The 7227-nt window shown below is 45.8% G+C and overlaps 1 pseudogene; it reads left to right on the top strand.

Moving 5' to 3' along the window:
• The window catches only part of LOC119350505, an 18715-nt pseudogene extending 11955 nt beyond the window's left edge, over window positions 1-6760 (top strand).
• The last annotated feature ends 467 nt before the right edge of the window (window positions 6761-7227 follow it).

Below are 7227 nucleotides of genomic sequence, written 5' to 3'. Positions count from 1 at the left end.
CGCGCGCCGCCCCGCCGCCCCTGCCCTGCATTTTCCATAGCAATTTCCATAGCATTGTTTTGCATTTTTTGTGTATATGTGTTTGTATGTGTATATATGTGTACATGTTCATAGTATTTTTGTTCATAAGTTTTTTTTGTTCATTGCATTTTTTTCATATATATAATGTATATATGTATGTGGTAGCTATATATATGATGAATGGATGTGGCTATGTATGTATGAATATAATGTTCATAGCATTATTTTCTTTATATATGTTTTTTCATATATGTATTAATTTTTTATTTAGGTTGTTAGTAGATATCGATTTTAGGTTAGTGCATTTTAGGTTAGTGTAGAGGAGAAAGGAAAATAAGGAAAAGGAAGAAAAGGGGAAGAAGGAAGAAGGAAGAAGAAGAAGAAGAAAAAGAATGAGAGGGAAAAGGAAAATAAGAAGAGGAAGAAAGGAGAAGAAGAGGAGAGGAAGAAGAGGAGAAATAAATAAGAAGAGGAAAAAAGAAGAAAAAGAAGAGGAGAAGAAGAAAGGAATAGAGGAGAAGATGAAAAACAGAAAAAAAATTCTATTTTTTCTTCTTCTCCTCTCTTTTTTTCTTCTTTTTTTTCTTATTCTTCTTCTTCCTTCTTCCTTTTTTCTTCCTTTTCCTTATTTTCCTTTCTCGAGGGAGAAGAAGAAAAAGAAGAGGATAAGAAGAATAAAGGAATAGAGGAGAAAGAAGAAACTTCAACACGAGGGGGGGTACCGATACCCCCTCCCCGATAACATTATTTTCCCATGTATATGTATGTCGCGTCGTTGTCGATATAACCCCCTTGAGATAACTTCGACATGAGGGGTGGTCGATATATATACCCCCTCCCGACCGTGATAACTTATACCACGACAGCACCCCCCCCTCGGCCCTCTCGCTCGACCAAAACTCTCGAGGACACCCAAACCCTAGAGAGAAAACGATGTTGGTCTCCTACCCCCTCCCGCCGCGCCCCTACCCGACAAATTAACTCTCTCGAGGCCACCTAAATTTACCAAGTTAAAAGAGCATTGTCATTGAGGCCACCCCAAATTAAACCCTTGAAGCGTTGTGTCGAGGCCACCCCAAACCCTAGAGAAGCAGCGTCGAGGCCACTAACATGATTCCTTATAGTGATTAGCTAGCTAGTTCTACGTTTGCCACTAATATATATCCATATGTACCATGTTAGAATAATAATTGACATGTTGTAAATCTTTGCAGAAACTATGGAGCACTCCCGAGACGAAGCAACAGAAGCGATGTTGGGGGACATAATCGCACAAGGAAGTGATGTGGCTGTGTCATTTCTCAACGACACCGATGGTCAAGAAGGACTGGGTGAAGAAGAGGGCTATGTTCATGATGGCTCCGGCCCATTAATGCCGATACAAGAAGAGGGCTATATTCATGATGGCTTTGGTGACCCAATGGAGGTACAAGAAGGAGACCGTGCTGACTGCTCCGTTGACCGAACCGAGTCCGGCCAGGTATATATATATTAGTTAAGCCTGTGCTGACTAGTTAATTGATGCATTCATTGTTTTGGTATATGTACACATATTAATTAACTCTCGTCTTTCTTCCTTTTTCTAGCCCTCCGGATCGAGCACAACTTCGGTAAGGAGACGAGGCCCGAAGAAAAAGTTGAGCTCGGATGAAAGGTTTGAGATCATAGAAATCGCGCCCGACGGCGAACCGATTGAACCCATCCGGACAAAGAACGCATTTTCTGCTCAGTGCGGGGTTCTTGTTAGGGACAAGATCCCGATCAGCATCCAGCAATGGTATAAGCCTAAGGAGGAAGACCCTGAGGTGTCTTATGTCAATGATATGTAGAAAGAAGATCTTTGGACTCAGCTGAAGGCAAATTTCACCCTACCGCCAGAGGAGGATCCGGAGAAGCCAGTTAAAGAGCAATTAATCAAGTCTTGTGCTCTTAAGAAGATGGCAAGCCTATTTAGGAGGTGGAGGAAAGAGCTGAACAAATTTGTCGACAAAAAAGAGACACCAGAATTTATCGGCAAATATGAGAAGATCAAAGATCACTGTCCCGCATTTGTGGCCCACAAGACATCGGAAAAGAGTAAGAAGATGTCGACGACAAACAAGCAAAATGCTGCGAAGAAGCAGTTTCACCATCGCACGGGGTCAGGTGGCTACCTCAAAGCCCGGCCTAAGTGGTCCAAGGCTGAGAATGATCTTCTTGAAAAAGGGATCGAACCAGAGACAATGAACTAGCCAGACCGTTGTCGGACTTGGTTCTTCGGGGCTGGCGGAACCTTGGACCCTGTATCAGGGAAGTGCCATTGGACGGAGGAGCAACTGAAAATACCAGTCAAGAACCTTCGGCACTATATCAATGCAGCGCAGCAAGGGACGTTCGTTCCAGACAGGGAGAAGGACGAGCTCACAATGGCCCTCGGGAATCATGAGCACCCTGGACGGACACAAGGCACGCCAGGCTCCATTCCGTGGAAGGTTGGTTTTCCGGATGCAGGGTGTTACAAAACCCATGAGAGGAGGAAGAAACTGGAGCAGGGCCAACTGCAGGCGCTGCACGAAAGGGTAATGGGGCTAGAGGAACGAGAAGAGGAACGAGAAGCAGCAGATCGCAGCAAACGACCTGCCGAAGCTTCCCCCGAAGCTACCCCGCCATCTCAGCGGAGAAGCAGTGTGGCTTCCACCAAGATGCTTCAGCCGGAGCATGTCTTGACAGCTCCTGCCAGCTATCCCGTGGATGCTATCATGGAGTCTCAAAATTGCCACATTATGACGCGATGGATGAATTTGAAGGTCAAGGCGGATGTTGGCTCTGTTTATCCTACTGGACCCGGTGCAACTTATCACTGCTGGCTGATTCCAGAAGGATATGCTAGGGTGATGGTGGATGAAATAACGGAGGGATTTGAGGACCTCCAGCTTGACCACCCTACCGGTGAAGGGGAGACTAGGTTGGGTTCTGCTCTGAAGACTCCATGCCTATGGCGGAAGGAGCTCATCAACCTTCCGAACTGGACACCTACGCCTCCTCCTCCTCCTCCGGCGAGTCAGGGCACTCCGCCTCCTCCACCGCCTCCTCCTCCGGCGAGTGATGATCAGGGCACTGGGCCTCCTTCTCCGGCGCATGGCAGCACTCCGCCTCCTTCTCCGCCTGCGCCGGTGCGCCCGAGCAGCCAGCAGCCTCCTCCTTCTCCGCCTCGCCAGGAAGGGCGAAAGAGACCCGCCGCCGCCCCGGATGCTCCGGCGCGTCGTAGTCCTTCTCCTCCGCCTCGTAAGCAAGCATGAAAGAAGACAGACGCCGCAGCCGCTCCATCTGCTCCGGCGTCTAGCAGCACAACCAGAGGCGGGAGGCAATACAGATACAATCCACCTCTCAAGCCTCTAGAGAAGTTACCGTACGAGAGGACCAAGGAGGAAAATGATATGATCGTGCGGATCCACGTGAAGGAGTTTTTGAAGGGGTGAAAGCAAAGAGACATCCACCACCGGAGGAGAAGGTAGATCCGGTGAAAGCAAAGCGCACTCTCGATGCCCTGAGGAAACCGGCAAAGTCTCCGCCGAGAACCAACTATGACCGCATTACTGAACAGACATATCTCCAAGCGGAGTGGTCGGGAAGTACTGTCAGACATCAAAGGTCAAGAGAACGAGCAGTTGCGAAAAAAGTTGCCCACCTCGGCGAACAAGCAAATCAATCGTGCCCCCCGCTCAATGTGTCTAGCGGCAACATCGTCGCTAATGCTCCGGGATGGTGCCTGGTTATGGCAATCTACAAGATTATCTGCCTGATGATCAACTTCCTGATTTCATGGAGGTGGATGAACATAGATACGAGTACGGGAAGCCTCTCGTCAAAGATAAAAAATCTCTAACAACGATGATGCGAAGATTCCATAATTGATACATGAAAACCTGCAGAGAGTCTGGGGGGACGGATAGTTTGTATCTGCACATTAAAGAGGAGCACGACCTCGTTGGAACTGATTTGTTGTGTGTTCCATTTGAGGAGTTCTTCGCGTTCTTCAATCAAAAGGCCCTCGATAAATTAACGGTATTTTGCTACTATCTGTAAGTACTATTTCTGTCATTAAGTCTCTATATATAGCTCGGCTCTTTCATTGCATATATTTATAATCTATTATCCTCACTATATTATGCAGATTGAAGATCGTCGAGTGCAGAAAAAAAAGAATCTATGATATTGGGTTCATTAACACAAATATCATAGATGATAATCAGATTAAAAAGCACGTCGAAGAGGCCGAGGCCAACTTGCTACAACCGTTGATCAAAAATCAAAACAAAGATACCATACTCTTTCCTTACAACGGCGAGTGAGTGTTACTGTCGTGTGCATATTCGGTTTCCCTTATTACTCGAGCGAGGTTATAGTAATGTAATTGATGAGTTTTGCATGCGTGCGCAGCTTCCACTATGTTCTTCTGGAGATTAAGCTTGAGCGGGGACAAGTACCGTCTTAGACTCGAGAAGGAAAGATCCCGAAACCTATGCGGACATGACTGAATTGCTCAACAAGTAAGTTCAATCGATCATTATCGCACCATATCGGCAACTTTTTGTTCATTTCCTGATATCTCAAGTAATAATAATTATTTTCTTTGTCTTGCAGGGTTTGGAAACAGTTCACCGCAGAAGCTCCGGGACTGCCGAAGGAGCTGCGATATACATATCCGAAAGTAAGTACTACTGGCTAGCTAGTTGCGCGCATCTCCCGTTGATTCTATAGCTATACTTTCATCAATGCCATTTATAATGCTTCATTATCAGTTTGATTGACCTCTATTTCTCGTAAAGTGCTTGTGGCAGGAACAAGGGAATGATTTCTGTGAATACTACGTGTGCAAGTTCATCCACAACGCGACTTTGAAAAATAAGCGGGGCTACTGTAAAAGACAATATGAAGTGCGTAAGCAATAATATTCACAATTTCATTTTATTACACCATCATTTCTATTGAGTTTCATTCATATATATGTATTAATTAACCCCCTTCTTCAAATTAGACGTGGCAGATGCAGAATGAACTCCTAGAACCAGATCGCATGAAAGCAATTCAAGAGGAATTGGTGGGATTCTTTCTTGACCACGTCATCAATAAAGCCGGAGAATACCATGTGGAAGTTGATTCCAATTGCTAAGGGATTGTAATTAAGAGATCTTACATATTGTACATGTATGTAGCCAGTAGCGTCGGATAGATAATACGAAAACTTGTTGTTCGACCAATCTCTCGGAGAAGGAGAGGTCGACCGATCACTTCTCTCAGTATGCATGACGAACTTCTGTACTTAATGGTTCCCTTCATTTTCTTACTAGCTAGCGTGTCGAGGGCCTCTCTATGTATAGTACGTAGCGTCGACCAAGCACGGACATAAGAGAGGACACTTCTCTCTATTAATTAATTAGCTAGCTAACACAATATATGAAACACCTAAATTAACCCCCCAAAACCCCCAACCCCCCCCCCTTCAAAAAAAAAACAAAAACCCCAGCCAGTGGAATGCTAACGCGTGGATGCCTTTTGGTCCCGGTTGGTGCCACCAACTGGGACCAAAGGCTCCCCTGCCTGGGCTTGGCGCAGCGGCCACATGGAGGACCATCTGTCCCGGTTCGTGTTAGAACTGGGACTAAAGGGGGGAGGTATTAGTAACGAACCATTAGTCCCGGTTCATGAACCGGGACTAAAGGCCCTTACGAACCGGGACAAATTCCCCCTTTTCTACTAGTGTTATAAAGAGGTTGTCTTCTTGATTTCATCAGGGACATCGGCTAGGGGACTGGCCTATGACTGGAACAACTCGAAATTCCAGGATTTGGGCAGTTCATGTCCGGCAGACTACGACCCCGTCAACGGACTACCATGCGGAGAGACGGACTCATCTTTCCCATACACGCCTTGTTGGATGGGCGAGTTTGCTGGTAACGAATTAGAATCTCTACTTGAAGATGAGAAACTATATAGAAAAAAGTTGGAACAGAAATCTCAACGTGAAGAGAAATCCAACTTTACCTGCATGGACGAGTACGATTTACGCAAGCATCGTGGGCACACCAAGAGAGTCAAGGACTCTAACGCCAAGAATCGTCGTAGACGCCACATGGCGGCTTGGTAAGAACCAACCTTGACCGACTTGAAGTTCACCGTGATTCGCCGGGTAACCAAGTTTGAGCTTGGTAAGGCCACAACGGAGCTAGTAACTACCATTGCCAGATCCAGGCTGCTTGAATAAATCAAAATACCTACATTCTCAGTAGGAATTATTCAATTTTTTTTCCTTTGGTATGTGGATACAGACTCGTCACCTATTTAAGGACTTTGGCCCTATAAAATTGCTTGACTGTTACGATACATAAATAAAACCACATTTGCCGCTGAAGTTAGTGGGATATTTTGTAATACAAATAGTTCCTTCTAGTAGTAAAAGTGATTTTGCTATCTAGTATATGTGATGATGTTGCCACTTCTAATCAACTCAATATACATTTGTCTTGGTGTTCTTTTAGTGTAATAAGGTTTTGCATTTGGTCCTATTTGGGTTATTTTGACCATTTGTGTTGCAGCCACCTAATTAGGATAAAGTATACTATTGTCATCACAGTTATTAAGCAGGTATATGGTCTGTTGCTCTGTGAGTATCGGTAAAATCAGAATCCGGGAAGCGCCACCGTGTAATGTACAACCATTTGCCAATTCTGTGTTTAAGGTGGTTAAGTTGCAGTACTAAGGCGTACCACAAACACAAGTTGTGGGGAATAAGGGAAGAGAAACAGAAAAGCGATCTAGGGTTCTGACCGCGGCCACCGCCGTCGGCGGCCGGCTACCCGGTGTCTACCCTGGCAGGTGCCATGTGGCCCTCTCGGGAAACTAGCTTGATGCTGTCTACCCTGGCAGGTGCCATGCGGCCCTCTCGGGAAACTAGCTTGATGCTCTGACGTGGGAAGGAGAAGAGATGAGTTAGCCTGTTTGTTGTTCATGTGGTCTGTATACTCGGCTGTTTCAAAGAATCAGATGATTGCAAAGTTCACACCCCGGCGTGCGTCCGGCATAGCCGGTGTCCTATCCCAGCGCAGCACCATTGTTCTGCAAGGAGTTGTGATCGGTTTTTTGTCCCTCCGTATCGTTTTTACTACGGTAGGTTTCTTGATTAAGATTTGTCTGCTCAATTGACTTGTTCGTTTCGTTCAAACTGAT

This window comes from Triticum dicoccoides, chromosome 1B, assembly GCF_002162155.2.
Source record: "Triticum dicoccoides isolate Atlit2015 ecotype Zavitan chromosome 1B, WEW_v2.0, whole genome shotgun sequence".
NCBI classification, from domain to species: Eukaryota; Viridiplantae; Streptophyta; class Magnoliopsida; order Poales; family Poaceae; genus Triticum; species Triticum dicoccoides.
Note: the sequence above shows the minus strand (reverse complement) of the source record. Positions and strands in the feature narration are given on the sequence as shown.